A 23,485-nucleotide genomic window follows, 5' to 3' on the forward strand; every position below is an offset into this window, starting at 1 on the left:
GAGAGAAATTTTACTTCTTTAATATTATTAGGGCGGTGCAGGAGTGGCGGCGCAGGGCTGGCGGCGCGAGCACGGCGCTAGGGTTGTCTCGCGCGGCAGCAGCGCTTCGGGGACGAAGCGGCGTTACGGCAAGAATTGAAACTGGCCGGTACGGAGGGGGGGGGGTTATATAGGCAAACATTAACCGAGGCGGGCGGAGCACAAGGACCGCCTCGGTTAACATTAACCGAGGCGGTTATTTTATGAAGCCCGCCTCGGTTAAGTTTTTTCCTCAACTTGAACTTATAATACATTTTTCTCCAAATTTTTCCACTGGACTACAAAATGTCCAAAAAGGAATGTTGTGAGCTCCATCAGCACTCCATCAGAGAAGTTGTATTTCTTGGGGCTCTGCACTCCATCAGCTCCCACGATCCTCTGCTTTCCTGATACAACCGCATGTTTTTTGGAATCTCTGGGCTTCGGGTAGAAGGCTACCTGAGCGACGCAGTTTGCTAGTACCCATTGATCATCTTTGTACCCGACACTTCCAAGCTCTACGGTGGTTAGCCCATACTCGTCCACGACAACCGCATTCGGCTTTACCCCTTGGCATTGGGAGATGGGTATCTGTAGTTCACCGCCGTAGTCAAGTTCCCATATCTGCTAAATCTGCCCAAAGTATGCCTTGGTGTCCCTAGTGGCCTCGTCGATGCCCTCATATCGAACCCCGCTGTTCTGTTCTGTGCTCTTCTTATCCTTCTCTTTCGTGTGGAACCTGTATCCATTGATGTCATATCCTTGCCACGAGGTGATTTGGGAAGATGGACCGTACGCAAGCCTCGATTCCGCCGCATCACGATTGCGAGGTATGCCCTGTTGTTTGATCCACGTCGTGAAATTGATCTTGTGCTGTCTCTGTACCCATGCCTCTGTGTGTCCGTCACGACCACGACGGAGCTCTTCCAGGTGCTTCTCAACCCACTTATCCATGACAACTAACTGATTAAGGGCGTTGTGATGAGCTTCTTGCACAATTTCTTCTTCTACATCGGTGCATACTTTCCTCCCCGTGCACCCCATCCCTAAGGTTCTGCCTTCGTGCGGATGGACGGGCAACCCAATTGCATTTCCATCCCGAATGTATTTGGTGCAGCAGTTAATGGCCTCCTCTGTTGTGTATGCCTCGATCATAGAGCCCTCTGGGTAAGCACGGTTATAGACGTATCTATTCAATGTCGACATGAACCTCTCGTACGTCCACATCTGGAGCAGGTATACAGGCCCAAGGTCCTGTATCTGATCAACCATGTGCATCATCAGGTGCGGCATAATATCGAAGAAAGATAGCGGGAAGCACATCTCGAGCTGTCAAATTGTCTCTGCGATGAATTGTTTCATGCTTGGCAGCTCAGCTTCATCGATGACCTTTTGTGTGATCCAGTTGAAGAAGTAATCGAGGCGTGTAATGACCATCTTCACGTACCCTGGACCGATTGCCCTGATGACAATTGGGAGGAACACCATGAGCATGATGTCGCAGTCATGTGCGTTGAAGCTGGTTAATGTGAGGTCCTTCATAGAGACTAGTATGGCATGGGGCGTATCTAGCTCCTTCCAGTACGACAAGTACTTGAAGAAACACGACTGCTTCTTGAAAGGCACTGGGGTGACAGGTGGTTGTTTCTCCTCCATCTGATCCCGCTTCCTCTTCTTCTTTGTTGTGGTCCCATCTTCCTTAGATTATTTCTTTTTCCCGAACTCTATGTTTATGCATTCACCATTTCAAACACCTTTTTCCCATAACTCATCTTCTCTGGCTCATCAATTTGAGGATCGGGATCTTTGTCAAAGAACTGATTCATCGAAGGATCCCGGTACCTGTGCTTTTTGGTGAGGAATCGCCTATGCCACATGTACACCAATTTCTTCGATCCAGTAAGATAAGTGTAGCAGGTACCGTCAATGCACACTACACAACCTGACTTCCCTTTGACCTGCCCGACAGTGCTAAAAGGCCAGGGTAATCGGTGATGGTGACAAAGATGATGGATTTTAGAGTGAACTCCTTCTTTACGGACGCATCCATCATTTTCACCCAATCTTCCCATAGCATCTTCATGTCCTCCTTGAGTGGCTCCAGGAACACATCTATATCATTGCCTGGTTGCTTTTGGCCAGAAATAAGCATGGTTAGTAAAATATAGCTACGCTTCTGGCATAGATAGGGAGGTAGGTTGTAGATAGTCAAGATGACCGGCCAAGTGCTGTGGGAACTGCTGAGGTCACCAAAGGGATTCCTCCCATCCGTACTTAGTGTGAACCAAACGTTCCTCGCTTCGTCACCAAACTCCTTCGTGAACTTGGCGTTGAAACTCTTGCACTGCTTGCCATCGGAGGGGTGTCGTAGCTTGCTATCGCCCTTGATACGTTCTGCCGATGCATGCCACGACATCAGCTTGGCATCCTCTAGGTTACCGAATAGCGCACGCAAGCGATCGATCATAGGGAGGTACCACACTGATAGGGCAGGACTTTTCCTCTGTATGTAGCCCCTCTTCTTCCTCATCCTCAGGAACCGGGATCTGCTTGGCCGTCTTCTTCTTCTTCTGCCTACTCTTGGGTCCCATCATCATCCACGTCTGCGCGACAACCGGCATTCCTCTTGTACCGACTCGCGCTGTAGTGCGGACAAGCTATGCAAGTTCTCATACTTGCCCAGATACAGGATACAGTGGTTAGTGCACGCATGGAACTTTTTAAGCTTCATCGACACTGGCCAGGATCATTTTCTTCTCTCGGATAGGTATTGGCAGGGCACCTTGTTACCCTCTGGGTATGTGTCAGCAAGCATACGCAACAGGTCATTGAAACTAGTGTCGGACCACCCATGGCGAGACTTCAGCATCAGCAATTGGAGGCTAAAACGTAATGCCGTCCATTGCTTCGTACAGTCCTTATACAGTGGATCAATTGCCGCCTGCTTCATCTCCTTGAAATTCTCAAGCCACTTCAGGATTACCAAACAAGACATATTCTTGGTCCATACGGTTAGCAAGGTTCTCAAAAATCTCTGCATCTTCGAGCCCCAACAAATCACCATGCTCATCACCATACCCATCATCACCATCATTGCCGCCTGCCATGCCTCGGTAAATAGAATTTTGTAGTAGTGTTGGTCTCTTCATTGCTCCCTAGTAGTTCAGGCTTTCTAATCTCAATTCTTTGTTGCGGCGTCATGTTCAAGTCCTTGGCATAACGGGAGAGAGATAGTGAATTGGTATTGATAACATGTTTATTCTGTGAGGCATCTTCCACTTTTATTATAGTTGATTGTCTAACTATTAACCGCTGTGATTCAAGACTCTTTGCAATAAAATGGAAATTGTTTCCTTTCATTTTAATTTTTTATGCAAAGTTCACTATGCGCTACCACATAAGTCCTATAATGAAAACATGATATAAGAAACCACAAACCACTACTACAGAAAGGGTATTTGGTCCTCCACATTAGTCCCGGCCACCAATGGACCCGGGACCAATGAAGGCTTTAGTCCTGGGTCCAACGGCTAGGGGGCGGCGGGGAGCTTTAATGCCTGTTGGAGCCACCAATCGGGACTAAAACTCACCCTTTAGTCCAGGTTGGTGGCTCCAACCAGGACCAAAGGTCCTGAATATTTAGTCCAGGGTGGTAACACCAACCGGCACTAAAGGATGACCCTTTAGTCCCAGTTGATAGTTCCAACCCGGACCAAAAGGGTCTTTAGTCCCAGTTGGTGGCTCCAACCGGGACTAAAGGGTTATTTGCGAGTTAGTTTAAAAGGAAGGCATCCCATTCAAAGTCACATATGCTGTGTAGGTAGGGTGGTAAGAAAGCTACGTACGAAGCGAGATGTCTCGGGTTCGAGTCCTAACCCACGCAGAATATTTTTTTACCTTACCCATACCCTTTAGTCCCGGTTATTGGACCCGGGACTTTAGTCCCGGACTGCTAACCCTGGTTAAAATACCGGGACTAAAGCCAGTAGCAGCCCGGGACTAAAGCCCCATTCTGCACTAGTGAACATAGTTAAAAGCAAGATAAATAATTTGTATATGAACATACCGCATTATGTGAACAGGTTATAATTTGGAAATAATACAAAAGTGCAAGAAAGGCTAATAACCATTCTGTTGGACAATGTCAATAGTACTACTAATTTGTGGATGAATGAAACAACCGACAGAGTTCATAAATATATGTGCTGTGCTAACAACTAGAATTTCTAAGTCACCATATGTCCATGCATTTGGACAGTTAATTAAACCAAAGATATAAACTTAATTTAGGGTATGATCCCTATAAAGAAACTCATCTTCCGTTTGACACATGTCAGACCATTTGAAAACTAAGCTCATGGACATAAAGAAATACTTATAATCAATATTTAAATTCTAATGAAACTTCTATGTACTGCGTACAGCTATGAAAAGGTAATAAATTGCTGCTCTATGGCTTTAAAATCTGTACACATAACATAAATTTTCTTTTGCAAGGTAACAACATCTATAGGCAGGTAAATTAAGTGATTTACATAATGAAAATCTTCCAATTCCTAGCAAGTCACGAATACCCAAACCGCCAGACTGATTAATGAAATTGAAACGGAAGGTGTAACAATTATATATTTGCTCAAAAACTATTGCGGATAGGCACCTGCTTGACGCAACACACTCCAACGTCGCCTTCTGGACGACACTGAACTCTGATTTCGCGAATCTGTGCTCGTATGACACCAGGAAGTTGTCCCTGATCCCCGTGCTCGCCAGGAGCTGCATGCCCCGCTGCTTGGTCTCCTTGAAGTCCTTCTCCACGGGGTCGCCGGCAGAGACGGGCACCCCTCCCCGTCTCCCTCCACTAGGTTGACAACGCGGAGCGTGTCGACGATCAAAATTGGCACGACTGGGGGAACCATTCAGACCTGTCCCCTAAACTGGTCAAACCGGTCTGGTAAAGTTGCTCAAAATGCAAAATAAAGTTTAACATTAGATAGCTATCATCGAGTAGATCAATATTCATACATAGAACGCCCAATTTGGAGTTCAGATGAGAGAGATATGGCTTCGGGAAGTTCTGCATCCCATGCAGACCGGTCAGACCGGTTTACAGGGGTGGTCAGACCGGTTTAAACTGCCCATTCCAAGTTAGGAGTTGTATTTTGACACGATTTTAATTAGGGTTTCGACTCCTAAAGGGGTAAGACCATCCCTCCCTATAAATATAAAGGGCCACGGCCGATTGAGGTCATCCAATCGATTAAAAACACATCAATCTACTACTTTACTTTACTTTGCACTATTTTTTGTCCTCTCCAAACCCTAGCTCCTCCTACCCCATATTTGCTATTCTTCTTGCATCTCGACGACGTCTGAAGGTGTTCTAGGTGGCCTGCCGACCATAGAACAACCCTGCGTATGCTTGCCCTGACGGGGTCCCTCCCGGGCGAGAGTTCGTCAGATTCGCTGGTTTACCCCGGCGAACCGGTCTGACCTATCCCCCTGACCAGTCTGACCAGTCCCCCTGACCAGTCTGACCGGCCTGCGCAGGAGGTGCTGCAGCGAGCCCCTCCTCGTGCCATGCGTTCGAGCATGCTCATGTGTTGGCCCTGAATCTGCGCCAACAAAGCGAAAGGATGTTGTTGACAGCCAAAATTGGCAGAGGCTGTGGCTGACTGGTTTGACCGGTGGACTGGTGGGGCCGACTGGTCAGACCGGTCTGGCCGATTGTGATTCGAGTAGGAGTAGATTTTGTAATTCGTGGATCTTTGTAAACCTATTCGTGAAGGGGTACGACTTCCCCGGCCTATATATATATATATATATATATATATATATATATATATATATATATATGAAGGCTAAGTCTGATTGAGGGTTATCCACAATTGAATCAATACAATTTGTCCTTTACTTTCGTCTCTCAAACCCTAACCTATTCCAAACCCTAACTGTTGTTCTTCGCTCATCTCTACGGCGTTCTGAGTGGCCTGCCGAACTCAGAGCAACCTTAGATCAGCGAGCTCCGACGGTGTCGCTCCCGAGCTCGAGGTTTTAGGTCTTCACGGCATTCCCTGTAGAACCGGTCTAACTAGTTGCTTATACCGGTCTGTGCATAGTGAGCCCGTTGGTGAAGGTCGTGTCGATGATCCGCGCGTTGTAGCGCATCCTAGTGTATTTGGCGTAATTCTGTGTCAACACACTTTTTGGCGACTCCACTGGTGAAGAAGATCTTGGTTGTCGAAAACCGATCTAATCTACCCCAAAGAAGATGGGTTCCATCACCAACCTCGACAAAGACAACATCATCACAGTGACGATGGAGGAACTCACCGAAGAGGAGCACAAGTCTTACCTGGTCACCGAGGAGCACTTCAAGGTGCGGTTCTTGAAGGGCTTCAAGAAGAATCGGGGTGGCTTCGTCAAGAGGGTCGAAGAATTCGTCATGCCATCCTTCAAGTTGAGTAATAATCAGATTGAAGAGATCCCCAATGTAAGCAATAAACTCTCTGATTTACTTACGCAATTATCACTGATGCTCGATCAAAAAAAATTCTGTTGCACAATTAATTGCGGGTGATATGTGCTTGCTTCCATGTCCGATGAAATAGATGCGTTGAAAAGGAATAAAAGTGTTGTGGGTAATTCTTATACATTGGACGTTTTAAATCATAGCTCATCGGCTACGCCAACGCCTGCATCAGATACACACTTAGGCATGACGCCGGGCTACTTTGTAGGGCAGACGCCGCCGGGCTACTTTGTAGGGCAGACGCCGCCACCTTCATCGGTTCAGACAGAACCGGTCAGACCGGTCGAGGCTACCGCGGTCAAACCGGTCAGACGACCGGTCAGCCCAGTGCGATGGTGCCTACTCCGTCTTCGCCTACACCGCTCACATCGATTCCTAGTTCAGCTACCCCTGGCCGAACCAATGAGTTGATGACCTACACACCCCCTCGTACTGCAGCAGTGGGCAGTACACTGCAGGGATCCTGTCCCCATAATGGACCGATTCTTCATGCTACGCAGATGATGACATCTACTTATCCAGATTTGCATCGTCTTGCATCTGCATCACAAGCTTTGACCAGCGGGAATTATCAAGCCGATTTCTCTAGATTTAAAGAGGATCTGGCTAACATGATTAAAACTAAGCTTGGGGTGGATATGGGTAATTCTCGTTTGTATCAAAAGCCGTATACACCTGAATTTGATTTTATTTCTTATTCTGTTGGTTTGTGTGTTCCCGAGTTCATGAAGTTTAATGGTGATGATACTCATACAACTTTGGAGCACGTAAGTCAATACATTCTGCAGTTGGGAGAAACTGGTTTCCATGATGATTTATGTGTGCGTTTATTTTCTTTATCTTTAACTGGAACCGCTTTCTCTTAGTTTTCTTCTGCTCCAAATTCTATTCAAATATAGAACCAGTTAGAGCGTAGGTTTCATGGTCACTTTTTCAGTGGGGAAAATGAAGCTAAGTTGACGGATTTGACATCGGTTAGGCAAAGCCGTGATGAATCGGCCTCTGATTATTTCAGAAGATTCAAGGATATAAAAAACCGATGTTTTAATATGACAGTTTCTGAGATTAAATCCTTTTCAGATTATGTTACTATGAATTCTTCAACTAAATTTGAAACTTGGGAAACATTATAAAATTTTGCATAGATGTCAGAACACCTGGCCCTGGTCCTCCTAACATGAAGCAGCTTGTTAGAAAATAGGAGCCTTATTAGGTTTCGGTTGCCGGCACCCAACAGAGACACACTATGCTAAGGTCTTATTGGGTTCGCTTTAACCATCAGAAAAACCTTCATCTTGTGTGGTTTGCAATTTGAATATCGTCCAAGCAATGTGGGAATAAAGATCAATCCTAGACTCAGCACACGCTATCTGGAAACCGCATCCCCTTCTTTTCCTCAAAACATATAAAGTTGTTCTTTGCACAAAGAGGCAAGGATCTATTGTCACACCCTGAAATTGTTGGATTTCAGGATGTGATTAAAAGGAAGAATAAAGCAATGATTTTCTCATAATTTTAAAATTTTCCCAACATTTATTATCTTTATAGGAAATTTAGTTCAGGAAAATAATTGGTTGTTTTCTAAATTAGATAAGGTTGTTCTTCTTATCTTGCATTTATGCTGCTTTGCTTTGTTTCTTGTTTGCCTTTAGTTGAAGTTAAATTTCTAAATTTAAATTCAAGTGAATTTGTTTGCCCCCTTTTTATTTCAATATCCCCTTTTCCTTTTTGCTCCCTCTCTTTTTTCTTTTAGCCCAAACCTCCCTTTTTTTCTCCTTTGGGCCAGCCCAGCTCGCCCCTCTCTTTTTTTTCCTCTCCCCTTTTCCTTTTCCCTTCTGTCCTTCCCCAGCCCGGGACCGGTTGCTGGCCCAGCCCAACAGCGTCCTCTTCCTTCCCCGCGCGGCCCAACCCACTGGGCCCAACAGGCCCGCCCAACCTGCCCCGCGCGCCCCCTCCCTCTCTCCTCTCCTCCTCGCTGCCAGGCGGGCCCCGCCCGTCGGGGCCTTCCCCTCCCCCGCACCGGGCACGGAGTTGAGCCTGAGTCCGGCCGCGCCGCGCGCCCCGCTTGGGTCCGACCCGCACACCAAGGCTGCCCCCTCGCCCTCTTAAATAGTGCCGCCCCGTGCCCTTGGACCCCATCGACCGAAGCCGCCGCCGCCCAAAAACCTAACCCTAGCACCCGCCTCTCCGCCGCCTCCGCCGCGCTCGGGTGTGACGCCCCGCCGCCGCTCCAACCTCGCCAAGAGCCACCACCAGAGCTGCGCATCATGGTAACGAGCCTAGCCAACCCCTTCTCCCTCTCTCTCTCTCTCTCTCTCTCTCTCTCTCTCTCTCGCCCTATCGCGTGCGCATTTGCTCGCCGGAGCAACCTCGCTGCACACCGCCGTCGTGCGTCTGCACCGCTCGTCAAGGCCCCGCGCCGAGCCTCCCATCGCCTTCCCCTTCGCCCCCTCGTTCTCCCTGTGCAAGCCGCGCTCAAAACAAGCCCCGGATAGCCGATTTTGGCCAAGTTCGGCGACTCCGCCGCCGCACGCGCTCGCCGCCGGTGTCCCTACGCCGCCCGAGCCGTCACCGAGCCGCAAGCCGATCCGTCGAGCTGCCCGACGAAGCCGAGCCGCCTCCCAAGCTGCAATCCGCTCAGCCGAGCCGCCTCCCAAGCTGCAATCCGCTCAGCCGAGACGCCCTAACTGCTCTAAGTTGTTGGATCGAGATCCAATGGTCGTATCTTGGTCGTTTTAACTCTGTTTTCGTCAATTCTTGCGCTCACGTGATCCGTACAACTTGTGCAGTAGCTTTAACACCTTGTTATCCTTTGCGAGCACAGTTTGCTGTGTCTTGCTAATCTTTTCTGTTAGCCCTCTAACTCTTTGGCTAATCACGTATAGGTCCCTGTAGCCTTGTTTCTTGCGTAGTTTCCACATTTTAGATCCATTTCAACCCATTCTTATTGCGTTAGTCTTCTAATAGGCTAAGCTATCGTTTAGTAGTGTTGTTGTGCCTGTTTTTAAATTAAACATAGATTTAATTTGAATAATATCCTCTCATCTAGCTTTTCTAATTAAAAGCTAATTAGATGTTTACCTCGGTTTTCATAATTGATGTTAATATGCTTAACACCAACTTAAATGTGTTTTTTTTTAAAAATATTTGTTTAGTTCAACACGAATCATAAAGCTATGCGATTAGATGTTGTCACATGTTCTTTTATAATTAATTGTTCAATTACTGTAATTTCTATATAGACAATCATAAATAAAATATGACTAAGTTCTACTTCGTCTTTATAAATACAAATATAATATGATTAACTATAACCCAGGATATTTTCTTTCAAATATCCTTACATGTGTTTTTTAATTAAAATAAATAAAGCTTATAGTTCTTTCTTTTCTTTTGTAACGTAAATCTTCCGATAGCTGTTTCTTTTTCAACCCTAGAACCGGTTTCCGCGTCCTTTGCGCTCTCGTAACCGTAGCAACGAGCCCTATCCTTTAGTACGCACTTTTAAAGCTTTTCTTTTATTTTGGTGTATTGTTCTTAGTTGTACTTGTTTGTTGTTTTGTATGTTTGTGCCCAATGATTGCTTCGAGTAGAAGGATCGCTGTTCGAAGCTTGAAGATCAAGTTTTCCAAGTGAGCAAGAGCTGAAGAGCAGTAAGAGTAGCTTTTCGTTGGAGAAAGGCAAGTGTCCCTAACCATTCTTCTACCTATGCTTTATTACAAGAATACTATGAATTAATTGGAACATGGAGAACCACCTAGGAAAACAGTACAACCACAATACTATATGGCTCTGGTCTTGGCTAATTAATTAGAAACTCTTGCTTGTGACAATCTTACCGAAAGGGCAAGAGGGGATGCATCATCGGGGTATAGCTCGGTCCGCTTGAGGCTTTGATATGTGGTCCTTTGCTAAGGTACCTCCTCGTTAGGAAGTGTTATGACCGCTTTGATTTGGAACCTTAGCAAATTGTCACATGTTAGAGAATCTTTGTAAAGATCTCGTAGTGTATCCCTGCCACTCACCTCGGAAGTGTTTAAGGGCCTTGCAAACTCGGGCATCAAGAGAAAACATGATTGTGGTGAAAGTGTACAACCTGTGCAGAGTGAAAATTGATATATCAGCCGTGATCACGGTGAAGAGCGGTTTGGACCCTCACATGATTAAATTAACTTTAAGATGGATTTAAATCACTTTCTGGTTATTTCTCTTGTCCTTACTGAGTACCAACCATAAGTATACTCATCCTTGCTTATTGCTGCTCAGAAGAGAAAGTTGCTGTGAGGTTAGCTGAAGATGTTGCTGAGTTGTAGGCCTATGCAACCCCCAGTTGATTGCCTGTGAAGTTTAGAGTCTTCGTTTCCAGGATAAGCTGTGTATCTCTGATAATCTTTATAGTCGTTGTAATTCTCTTTTCGTGATACTGTTACTGATTATTCACTTATGAAGTCACTACTATATGTATGAAACTTGATCCTAGTATACATATAGTTATGTATTCGGTTTTGTTTTTAAAACCGGGTGTGACATCTATTCATACATGTAACTTTGCGTGGTGTCAATGTACTGAATAAAGGACCGTGTGCAGAGTACACTACTTTGCGTGGTGTCAATGTACTGAATAAAGGACCGTGTGCAGAGTACACTCAAGGTATCGATGCAAAGCTGCTCAGTAGGTGCCAAAGACAACCTTATATGCAGGGTGTTGGATTAACATGGGGAGCACCAGTCCTCCACCCAAGAAGCTCCCACATACACTGCAGCAGCCAGCATCCCTTGTGAGTTGTTCTGGTCGGCGCCGGCCACGAGATGGCAAGCGCCGTTGGCGGGCTGATCGCCAGCAAGCTTGCCGAGCTTGTCTGGGATGAGGCTACCCTGTTGTGGAGATTCAAGGACGACGTGGATGGCTTGAAGAGGACCATGGTGAAGCTGCAAGCTTTGATGCGCCATGCTGACCGGAGGGAGGGCCAGGATGAAGGAGAGAGACGAGAGATCATGCGGGTTTGGATGAAGGATTTCAAGGCTGCAGCCTACGACATTGAGGACTTGCTGGATGAGTTCGACGCTATTGAACTCATTAAGCAGGACCAACCCAAGGTACAGATGCTAAACTTCAATATTCTTAGTTAATTTTCATTTTTTTCTTCTTTTTCCGAAGTGAGGGTTGTCCCATTTTTAAAACTCTCGGTTCCACTTATATGCTTTTAACTGATATTTGCCCATCTGATCACTCCCAAATTAATAAGCTTTAGAATGCTGCTGGGGAAGAGAAGCGGAACCTTGCTAATCCTTAATTTTAAAATAAAAGTTGCGAACGCGTTACATCATATCTGTGAATTTAAAATTGATAGTGTGGTCTCATTGTTAAAATAAAAATTGAGTGTATCAATTTAGCCATAACAACATTTAAATTAGGCCTTGTTTTAACCTGGCAAAAATAAAATGCCCGTGCATAGGCAACTCAAGCAGGACCGTGATATTATTTTGGTAAACATGAATCGTTGAGGCAATTGATTCTGAAATCAGTCGTACTAAGTTCATAGTTGCCTCCATTTCAACAGCGGCACCAACTTTTATTTAGGACTGCACTCACGTCATCAGAGTCAATTGACTAAGGGCAGAGCCGCAGAGGTGGGAGTCTATAGCTGCAATTGCAAATGACTCCTTTCCAAAATATAATATTTAGTAGAAATGGGAGAAGGAAAGAAGATATTCAGGCAGTTATATCCAGCCTACGGAGTGCCCTGAGCATGAAGATTCTTCATAAAATTAGAATGGAGTCATTACCAAGCAGTCTGACAAAACTAAATATTTTTATCGCCAAGTATAATTGAAAACTAATTCTATATACCATTACAATAACGTAGGGTGCATACTTTGTTTGCTTTAGAAAATGTAGATAGACCCATCTGAAGCTGGAACCTGGAACAAAAAGAATGAAGAGGCACTGTACATGTAAGCGTTACAAAATATTGGGTGACAACGGCAATAGGCAGAGAGGCCAAGATACAGGAGCAGTGGCTCCGCAGTGATCGTCGTCGAAATTATTGTTCATCTTATTCCTTGGTTCGCCGGCGCGTGCGAGAGTGAGAGTGAGCGAATCAGAGTGAGAGCAGGCAGAACACGCGTTCCTACGCAGTTCCAACAATTGGTATCAAGAGCAAGGTTAGATAGTTGGGGGATCCGTTCCCCTCGACCGAGGTGTACCGGTGGTGCTCGCTGACGGCTGTGATGCGTGAAGCTCCGGGCCATGTGTCGGCCTGTGGACACGTGAGGCGCTGAGGCTGCCTTGGTGCGGCGGCCAGCGGAGCTGCGGGCTGGGGCGCGTAGCAGGGCGTGGGCGCGACGTGCTGCGGGGTCACCGGTGGTGGCTCATGGGCGCAGGCACAAGTGTGGCGCACAGCGTGAGTGGCGGCGCGAGGCGGCTGGAAGGGCTGCGGCAGGGCGCGCTCGTGATGCTCGGCGCGGGTGTGGCACGCGACCGGCAGCGCGGCCGGCGAGGCAGTGGTGGCTTGGCGCAGCGGCAAGGAACGCACGGACGGCGGCGATGCGATGCCCGTAGGAGTGCTCACGGTGGCCTGTACGTGGCTGCGCGCTGAAGGTCGCCGGGCCGTGTGTCGGTGCACGTGAGGGAGCCCGTGGCGACGCAAGGCTAGGCGTTGCGGTTAGACAGTGGATCGCGCATTGTTCCTGTCTTGGTAAGGCGGGGCGTCGTTCTGGCCGGGGAGCAGTGGCGTGCGACATAGGGATGAAGCGGTGGCGTGCGTCGCCGGAAAGGGAGCAGAAGGCCACGGCGTTCGCGCGGAGGCATGCTGCGTGGTTGGCATCACGTCTGGAGGCCGTAGCGGCAGCCGCGGGATGACAACGACGATGGGAGCAGCAGCATCGAGGCAACGGCGAGTGTGCGGCAGCCCCGGAGACAAAGAAGGTGTGCTCCCTGCTATGGTCTATGAAGAGCCGGAGTCCTGTACGTTATGATGGGCGGCGACGTCGTAGGTTAGGGGGAGTCATGTTTAGGGGGAGATTTTTAGAATAAACACGCCATAGGTATATTTCTGGCGTGCCTACGTTTGTGTCGTGCTGTGCGCGTGTGTGTCGCGCTGTGCGCGTGTTGAGCTCGTTCGGCGAGCTCGGGTCCAGTAGGTTGGCAAGGTCGTTGCCGTCCAGGTCTAGGTGCAGATTGTGCGGAAGTGCGCCAGCTGCTGTGTTGATCGAGTCTTGGAGTTGTTAGGAGTAGTGGCTGTAAGCGCCAGTCTGTGCGGAGAAGGCCGCCACGTCCGGAGCGAGCAAGTGGCTCCCTGGGCAAGGCTGAGCAGGTCCTGCAGGAGTGAAGGACGTGGAGGAGAGCTCCTGATGCGTCCCTTGCCTACAAAAGTCCATGTACTTCGTGTGCTCCGGAGTGTCGAGTTCAATGTAATACAGAGAGGCCAAGATACCGGCTGTTCATCTTCTTCCTCGGTCCGCCGGCGCGTGAGAGAGCGAGAGCGAGCGAATCAGATTGAGAGCGGGCAGAACACGTGTTCCTGAGCTGTTCCAACAGTCCCACCTCCTCTTCGCGTGGCTGCACTGGCGGGGCTGGCCTGGGCTGCTCTAGGGCTTGGGTGGCTAGATCCGGTGCCCGGTCAGCCGGATCCAGCACCCCCTGGTCGGGGGCAGCGCTGGTGGTGTCGGCAATGGTGGGGGCGGCTGCGCAGGCCTGGAGTGCCGGGTTCTCCATTCTCATGGCCGGGTCCGTTGGGCTAGGGGCGGCGCCCACGGTGGCTGGCGGTGGCTAGCCTTCTTAGCTGCGGGTACCAGGGTTTGCAAGGATGGCCGGCAATGGCTTCGCTGTACGGCGGTGTGTTGCGCGAGGCAAGGCAAGGCCCGGTTCCGTGTGCCTGGCCAGAGGGGGTGGCGGCGATGCATCTTTGTAGCTGCCGCATGCAGCCGGTGTGTCGATGCCCCTCTGGAAGGGTTCCTATGGGATGTCAGGGAACGACGACGGCAGAGACAGCCGGTTGATGCTCTTCGCTTCTCGGCACCCGGTATGCATGTGGAGGGGGGACTTGCAGCGTGAAGTCAGAGCTGCTACATCAGTGGATGTGGCTCGGCAACGATGATATGAGCCGAACCCCCCTTTTTCGTTGACTAGACTGTTTTGGAGGTCGGCAAAAGCAGGGGGCGGGGCAGAGGTTCAAAATTGGAAGTCAAAGCTGTTCTTCATATTGAGCTCGGCAATGATGACCTGTTGCGGCCTTTCGCTTCAGACCATCTGCCTGTCTTCGTTAGGATCATCTAGAGTCTGCCATGGGATGTCGCTGGACTCATGACAGTTTTGTGCTCTTCCACGTCATGTGGGTGATTCAACCCTTTGTGTGCCCCGTGTTGGTACCATGTTCGGCTACCCTTCTTGTACCTACAATTCTTTCATCTGAACTGAGTGGCAGATCTCCTGCCTTTATTTCAAAAATAAGTGATAGAATCACAGAAACACGTAGTGAGTAATCATTCTTTGAGTGTGGTAACCTTATACATGAATAAATCAGCAATGAAATGACATCTCCCAAAAGTAAAAGGCAAATTTTGCTCACGGACACCGTTCAATTGTGGAATTGGCCGATGCACACCGCCAAAATGATAATTTGGCCAGTACCATTATGAAATGGTGATTCTTTGCTGCTGGACACCGCATGCAATAAAATATTTATTTTCATGGTTCGGTAGAGAGAAAGACGCGTGAATAGACCACATTGCCCCCTACAAGTCGTCTTCTACCTCTAGATTCCACACTTCTCTCTCCTTCATTCCCTTAGCTCTACACTGTGCATCGCCGCTCCTGTCCCCAACCCCACTTGCCCCACCGCACTCCCCACAGACGGTAGTAGGAACCAGCAGGCAACACACACCCCCATGAATAGTAGCAGGAATGGGTCGAAGGTGTCACGAAGACGGGACATGAAGCCAGGGCACGAAATATCTGGAGTGACGTCCGTGTGGGGTGGGATGAGCCATAGCTCTCGGGCATCATCCGTGTGGGTGTGACGCGCTACTGCCAGGGTTGCTCCATCTATATCCGAATCTGAAAAGGAACAGGGACCACCACCATTAGTAAGGGTAGGGGCATCATAGAGGTCGCAGCTGGTTGGATTCATGGTCGGAGGCGACCATTGTCGTCGCAAATGGTGCGTCCGCCTACGCTACCGCCATTGGTGATGTCGAGGCCGCCGCTGCATGGGTAGCAGGTAGGGAGGCGCATAGTATCTAAATGCGCCGGCCGCTGCCGTCGATGGTGTGTCGGGCGGGGGGGGGGGGGGAGGGCACGAAACACTCTACAATGCCAACAACACTTTATCAGTTTACAAAACCGAAAACTTTATTTTAAAAACTCGGGCAAGAAAGAAGAGAACAAATAAGTTGGTGACATCTCCTTACTCCAGTTCATTTGAGGCCACATAATTTCGAAGAGTATGTGTTAACCCATGCATAGCATGATATGCCTGGCTCCTCCTTGCCTGTATTTTATTCTGAAAGTGAACAGAGTGTGAAGTGGAGTAGCTTGGTATTACAATATAAGTAAAAAAACAAAGAGGTGGAGAGCAGCCATACCTGCAGGATGCATTTTTGTTCACTAGACTTGGGCTGCCCACGAACTTGGCCCTCAAAGCGGTATCCATGAGGTGTGTTTATGGGCTTCACCTGGCAACTTGGGCCATAAATTGTCCTAGACCCACAAACAGACCACAGAATCCTTGGTTTAGAAATAAAATACAGAATACAAAATGTGCAGCAAGTGAAATGATTAGAAGGTTAACTTTATTGGTACACAAAAATTTCACATGAACTTATTCTTGTTTGGCTGGACATTAGATTTTTTTTTGTTTCAACTAACTTATTTCAAGTTCGAAGTTGAGTTTCTAAATTTTATACAACATAGGTATCATCATCAGTTGAGTTCATAAACTGTCTCTTAATTTGGTGTGAAATTGAATGGCTGAGTGTTTGTTGGGTGCCATTGCACTTGCTGTGCTTGTCATTATAGTGACCAACCAATATATTATAATTTATTTCTCAACAAACATGTAATATGTTTTCTTCTACAACTTGTTTTGTTCAGCCGTTGATATACCACAGGAATATATTCAAGTACTACAATACAAAACAAAACACATGTACAACAAAATTTTATTTATGGTTTATCTTTTTCTCTTACAGATTAAGCTATTCTTTTCATCCTACAATCCATTCCTGTTGCGGTTTACATTAGCTCACAAGATGAAGAAGGTAAAGGAAGTTTTAACCAACATAGAGAAAGAGGGTTGTGGGACCCTTGATCTGGTGCCCCAAGATACATCAATGTGGGCTGATGAGGTGGCTAGAAATCAAGCTATTATTTCACCCACCAATGGGGGCATCGACATTATTAGAATGGTAGGAAGGGATACTGAAAAGGAAAAGTTAATCAAATTACTGAAAAGTGAAGCTGATGAGGTTGTCTCAATCATTCCTATTGTTGGACTTGGTGGCCTGGGGAAGACAACACTAGCCCAATCAATTTTTTTTTATAATAGAACCAAAACCTTGATCTACGGGTATGGGTCTATGTGTCTAAGAAGTTTGATCTACAAAGAATTGGGGAAATAATCATATCAACAGTGAGTAGGAGTACCAGTATTGAGCCAAGCGAATGGTACATCACCCTAAAAGATGGCAATTTGCAGTCCATTACTGAAATGTTGAAAAGTATGCTCCCTACCAAAAAGTATTTGATTGTTCTTGATGATATGTGGGAGGAAGGTGTGGATAATTTGGAAAAACTAAAGCATATGCTGCAATATGGTAGGAAGGGAAGCAAGATCATATTAACTACACGAATGCAACATGTAGTGGATAAATTGGATATTGGTGCTCTAGCTAGTCAAGGAATAATCCGCCCTGTGCGCAAGAGTGACCAAATCAATTTAAGCATTTTATCAGATGATGACTGTTGGAATGTGATGCGACAAACACCATTCTGGCAAGGTGAGGATCTATGTGGATTAGAACCAATTGGTAGACAAATCGCCAAGAAGTGTGCAGGTCTACCACTACTAGCACGATCTCTTGGATTTTTGTTATCCCAACATAAGTCTACAGAGGCATGGGAAGATATAAGGGACAAGAAGATTATTTTGGGTATGGAAGAAAATACTTTGTTGCAAGAGCCTTTGGAGGGCCTCATGTTGAGCTATTACTACATGCCGTTAAAGTTCAAGTTGTGCTTCACATATTGTGCAGTTTACGCCAAGGGCTTTACTATTGCTAGTGACAACCTCATCCAGCAATGGAGAGCCCTTGGATATATTCAATCAATCATCGATGGCAAACACTGTGTCGACTATTTGTTGGGGATGTCTTTTCTTCAAATTTCCAAGACTTCTCAGGTCAGTAGAATAATCTCTTTTCCATCCGTTCATTCATTTTGCATGATGCAATGCTACCGATGTTAAACTCCAAGATTGTCAACAGATCTATGTTAGTACTTATTTAACAATAAATTGAGTGGCATGGTGGTCTTACCCACAGTTATCATTGGAATCCACATCCATGGAAACACAATGAACACACGAACTATTTTGCCACTTCTCCATAGTATTTCAGTAAAAGAAAAGAAAGCATCATGAACTATATGAGCAGCTAATGTGCCAATCGCCCAAATTTTTTTGGGAATGTTAAGTTGGGATATTTACTTAATATAACTAACTAGAGTCATAATAACTGATTTTTATTGTTAAAAATTGACCAGCTATGGCTAAATTTTCGTTTACTTCATCGAATGGCGACTAATGAATCACAGAATTCTGAACATTCAGGCTATGAATCGTTTTTTTATTTTTTGAATAGATGATTGTTTGTTAGTTAGAAAGAAAGACACTATCAGAAGATTGAAGGAAATGATCACATTAATATTCTGATTGAAATGTTTAATTGTAACATGATGAAAGAATTAAAACCAATATACTCTAGTGATAACTGAAGAACCTCAAGCTCGTTTTGGAAACATAAAAACCCAAGAACCTCAATGGCAATGAGGACCCTAGCGAACATTATCTAAGATGGAAAGGAATGACCTTTTTCCCAAATATGTAGGAGGGGTGTGCAAGTTTGTAGTAAAAGAATTAAAAGAATTCGATGGTAGCAAAAAGATCCAAACAAGCTGGGACGTGTCTAAGAACTTTAGATGAATCGTACCATAATATATGTAAAAATACTACAAGATATAAATGAGAAAAATAAAACAATCATATTAAACAAAGCATTAATGAAACATTAAAATGTTTTGTATACCTAAACCGAATGGATCATATAGAGAGGAAAAATAGGCACATAGACAAAAGCCCCCACATGCTATTGTGGGTGTCTATTTGGTTTGCGATGTATATCGGAGTTGTTTGGTTTATGCCCTGCCGCCACACCCTTGGCTTGGCAAGCATCTTAGCTCTAAGCGCTCGAAATCAAACGCCTAGGGGAGCTTATTGGTTTATGCAAGTTTGTCTCAAGGCAAAGCAAATAAGCCCTATGAGTGAAGGACGGAGAAAAAAATGCTGTAGTGTAGTGCTGCTGGCTTAGGGGACGACAAGAGCAACAGTGGATGAAAATTTTGTGAGAATCAGAGCGGGACAGGTGGAGTGAAAATATTGGGAGAAAACTTGTTGGTATCCATTTTTTTCTTGAGATTCTCTAAAAGTGGAAATAGAAATCCAATTTAAGCATCTTGGGGTCTATCAGGATCAGTGCACAATTGTTTTTTTTCTTGAATGATGCAGGAGAGCTAAGAAAAAGCTAAAATAGCTCAAGGCTAGAGTCACCCATCCTAAGCAGAACGCGGACACACCTAGATAGCAAAAAGATCTGAGAAGATCGATGCTAGTATTATTATTTTGTGAAATTCACTCAAGGTTTAACAGCTAGGAGTAAGAATCAGCTCGTTCGTTACCATCAAGATAATCTTTCTTGCTACTAACAGTAGCAACAACTGATCTGTCTGCAGAATGCTCCAGAGGATGCTGAAGGTCCCATCAAGGTGACGATGCATGATTTGGTTTATGATCTTGCAACAATAATACTTGGCCAACAGTTAATTGCTCTAAATGATCCCAAAGAATTGACTCAGAACAGCCTTGAGAAGAATTATTGTCGACATATGCAGTTTATCAATAATCAGAAGCAGTCTATTGATCGGAAAAAAATTCCAAGTAAAATTAGATCTCTCCACTTTACAGAGTGCGACAGATTGCAGCTTCAAGATAAGTCATTCTCTAAATGCAAGTATTTGCGTGTCTTGGACATAAGTGAATGTTCCATCCAAGGGAAATCTGTCCCCAGCAACATATCGTTGCCATCTTCCATTCATCAACTGATGCTGCTAAGGTACCTCGATGCCTCGGGCTTGCCAATTACATCACTTCCGAAATCCTTGCATAAACTATCAGCATTTGGGGAGCTCTCTGCACTCTGGTTCCTCAACCTATCAGCATGCTCTAAATTTTATGAGCTACCTGAGTCAATTGGCAATCTTATTTCTTTACGTCATCTAGACATGTCAGGCTGTAATGTGCTCCAAAAGCTCCCTGACAAGTTCGGTAGCCTTCCTAACCTCTTGTTCCTAAACTTGTCCAGCTGTTCGAAACTAGTTAAACTGCCTGACAGTATTAACATCAAGTCTTTAGAGCATCTAAACCTTTCAAGTTGCCACCAACTACAAGGCCTACCAAACAATTTTGGCAATCTTGAAAATCTCATGTTCTTAAACCTCTCTGACTGCTACAATGCACATATGTTACCAGAGTCCTTTTGCCGACTTAAGCATCTTAAAGACCTAGATCTTTCAGACTGTCATGATATAAAAGAGCTCCCTAAATGCTTTGGTAATCTTTCTGAGCTTCATTCTCTGAATCTAACAAGCTGTTCTAAGCTGCAATCATTGCCCGAGCCATTTGGTGGTCTGTCAAAGTTGAAGCGCCTTGATTTGTCATATTGTATAAGGCTTGAAAATCTGCCATCGTCATTTCGTAGCTTGAAGCTTCAAGTACTGTACATGTGGAATCTCCATGAGTTGCCAGAGGGTATTAGCAACATGACTAGTCTCATCAAGTTTGAAGTCCACTCAGTAAAGGGGTGGGATATAGATTTCTTTGGAACTCCTTCCATTTTGAGGCTGCCTTACAGGGTAGTAGAACATAGTGTACATGAAGTAAACGAGGTGGGTTATGGGCCACATAGCAGTATAGTGAGCATTGGGAAATTGGCTTGTCAACACCTACGGATTAATCACCATGAGAAAGTCAAGCATTCGGAAGATGCGGAGAGAGCTAAACTGAGAGATAATGCTGACCTCCAGAAGATTACTGTGCTACCACCAATGCATGGGTTTGGGAGCTGTCCAAGACTGGTTGAGAGGTGCAAGGGGGAGGATGCCCACAAGATTTCTCACATCCCAGAAGTAATGTTGGATGGCACAAGATTCGTGCAGGGACAACCTGTCAGAGAATAAGAGGTAAGAAACCTTCCAAAAGCATAGTGATTCTCTGATTTGTTCATGCATGTAACTATGTATTGCTTCATATTGCTGATCTTGGAACTTGAAGATCAAAAATAAATATTGCTTCTCAAACAGAGGTAGAGTGCAAGATGTAGCAAGACCATACTGATGAACCTTTGGAAGCCATACTAGCTAAGCGGTGGATGAGGAGAGGCACGGAGGAGGTTGACCGAAGCACAGTGGTATAGTACATGTAGATTATTACTGTGCCAAGCAAAGTTTAATCACCCAGATATATATGGGTGGCGGGTGCTATGAGTTACATTGCCACAGAAACTTAGCTCACTAAAGCAATGCATATTACAACTCTTGCTCATCATGGCGCTATATATCTTGGTAACCAGGTTACCTATCGGTGGAGGCAAAGGCGGCCATCACGAGTGAGCAAGGAGGCGGAGGAGGACGTGGTGTCAGGCTATCAGCGGACTGGAGGATGTGGAGGGGATGGACATGGAATATTTGCTGAAACTGGATGGTGTGCTTCTGGGCAAATGTAACAACACTGATAATGTACAAATGTACCTATAGCTGATATCAACACTGATAATGTGCTTGTGTCTTGTGAAATTTATTACTGGCAAATGTAATGGAGGTGTGCTTCTGGGTGGCGTGTTTGTTCCATGTTGATTGGTATACTATGAGAAATGCTACTCTGGGTACAAGTACGAGCATGCATTTGAATCCCACAAGAAATCTGCAAGAAAGTAGTACTAGCAGTATTGATTTCTCTGGGATTCATGCATGCTTGTGTCTTGTGTGATTGTGTCTGCCCTACAACCAGTCCAATAGTACATTATCATTTCTGTGGCATACATTATCATATTGTGTAAGGCTTGAAAATCTCCCATCCTTGTTTTGTAGCTTGCAGCTTCAAGTATTGTGCATGAAGACCTTGCAGATTCTCAATGAGTTGCTAGATGGTATTGGCTACATGACTAGTCTCTCCATGTTTGAAGTCGACACAAGAAACAACGCACATATTGATGATGTTGTTGCTCCTTCCATTTTGAGGCGCTGCAGTTGCTTGTCAGGACAGTAGAACATAGTGTACATGATGTGCTCGAGGTGGATTATGGGCCGCATAGCAGTCTTGTGAGCATTGGGAAATTGTCTTGTCAACACCTAGAGATCAATCACCTTGAGAAAGTTGAGCAACTGTTAGATGCAGAGAGAGCTAAACTGCGAGATAATCCAGACCTCCGGGTGCTAAGCCTTTCGTGGGATCATGCAGATACCACGGAGTATAAGATAGATGCAGAGGTGTTGGAGAATCTTATACCTCCTCGAACTTTTGAAGGATTTGAACTAGCAGGGTACAGGAGCACAAACTTCCCTAACTGGATGCTTGAGATCTCCACCTACCCCAGTCCAAGGACGAACGGTGGCGCAACCATAAATACACTAGTAAGGAGAGAAAAACTGCACCACCACCACCACCAAGGCACAGGAGATCTTAGATGATGCCTCCATGAATGTAAATGATGCCAAGAACGTAATCATCATTGACTAAGCATGAGCTTAGCATGGCTTTATCCCAAGTCTTGTGCCGAGCAAAACAACTTTGACCTGAGCGTCCAAGAAGAGGAGGCCACAAGAGGTTCTTCAGCGCGCCTTCAAGAAGAGAAACTGCTCGAGGGCGATCATCGTCACTGGTCCAGTGTAGAGCTGGGCTAGGCTTTTTGACCAGAACCCTGGCATGCATGGAATGGCGGGCGCGTTGGAGGGAGGGGGCACTGGCCGCCGCCATAAGGGAACGGCAGGATTGGGCCGGGGTAGCCCAGAAAAGAGAAGGGGGATGCTCGCGGACACAACCGTGGTGGATTGCGGCGCACCGCGCAAGGGGGCACGGAAGTGGTGCCGACTGGCACCACATGGGGACGATGGATTCTGGAAGGACCGGTAGCGCGCTCTAGCCTAAGAGGGGGAGGGGGTGAATTAGGAAACTTAAAAACTTTAGACCTATGGCTCCAATTATTTGCACAAAATTAAACTAAGACAAGCTATCTAGATGTGCAACTATGGATGTTCTAGTGTGAAACCCCTATCCCAAAAGAGTTTAGCAACCTATAGCCTTTCTTATCAAGAAACTACTCTATGAAAGTAAAGGCACAAATATTACTAATATGAAATGCGGAAGCTTAAAGAGCGGGATAGAGAGAAGTAAACTCTTGACGCGGGTGTTTATCCCGTGGTTCGGTTAGCCACAAAGGCACACCTGCATCCACGTTGTTGTAGCACGCACTAAGAGTATTGCTACTCGGCAATCAAGTCTCTTCCGTGAACATAATCACAGTCACCTTGATCCCGGGTTCCACTAAGGAGTTTTTCCACTAAGGATGGGGGTCTCCACGTCCCCCGCACAAAGGATGTCGTCGCCGCTC

General features: G+C 46.1%; 1 pseudogene; it reads left to right on the plus strand.

The window, feature by feature from the left end:
* Positions 1-11,291: 11,291 nt before the first annotated feature.
* On the plus strand, positions 11,292-21,723 carry LOC120685838 (annotated as a pseudogene).
* The last annotated feature ends 1,762 nt before the right edge of the window (positions 21,724-23,485 follow it).

This window comes from Panicum virgatum, chromosome 8N, assembly GCF_016808335.1.
Source record: "Panicum virgatum strain AP13 chromosome 8N, P.virgatum_v5, whole genome shotgun sequence".
Taxonomy (NCBI): domain Eukaryota; kingdom Viridiplantae; phylum Streptophyta; class Magnoliopsida; order Poales; family Poaceae; genus Panicum; species Panicum virgatum.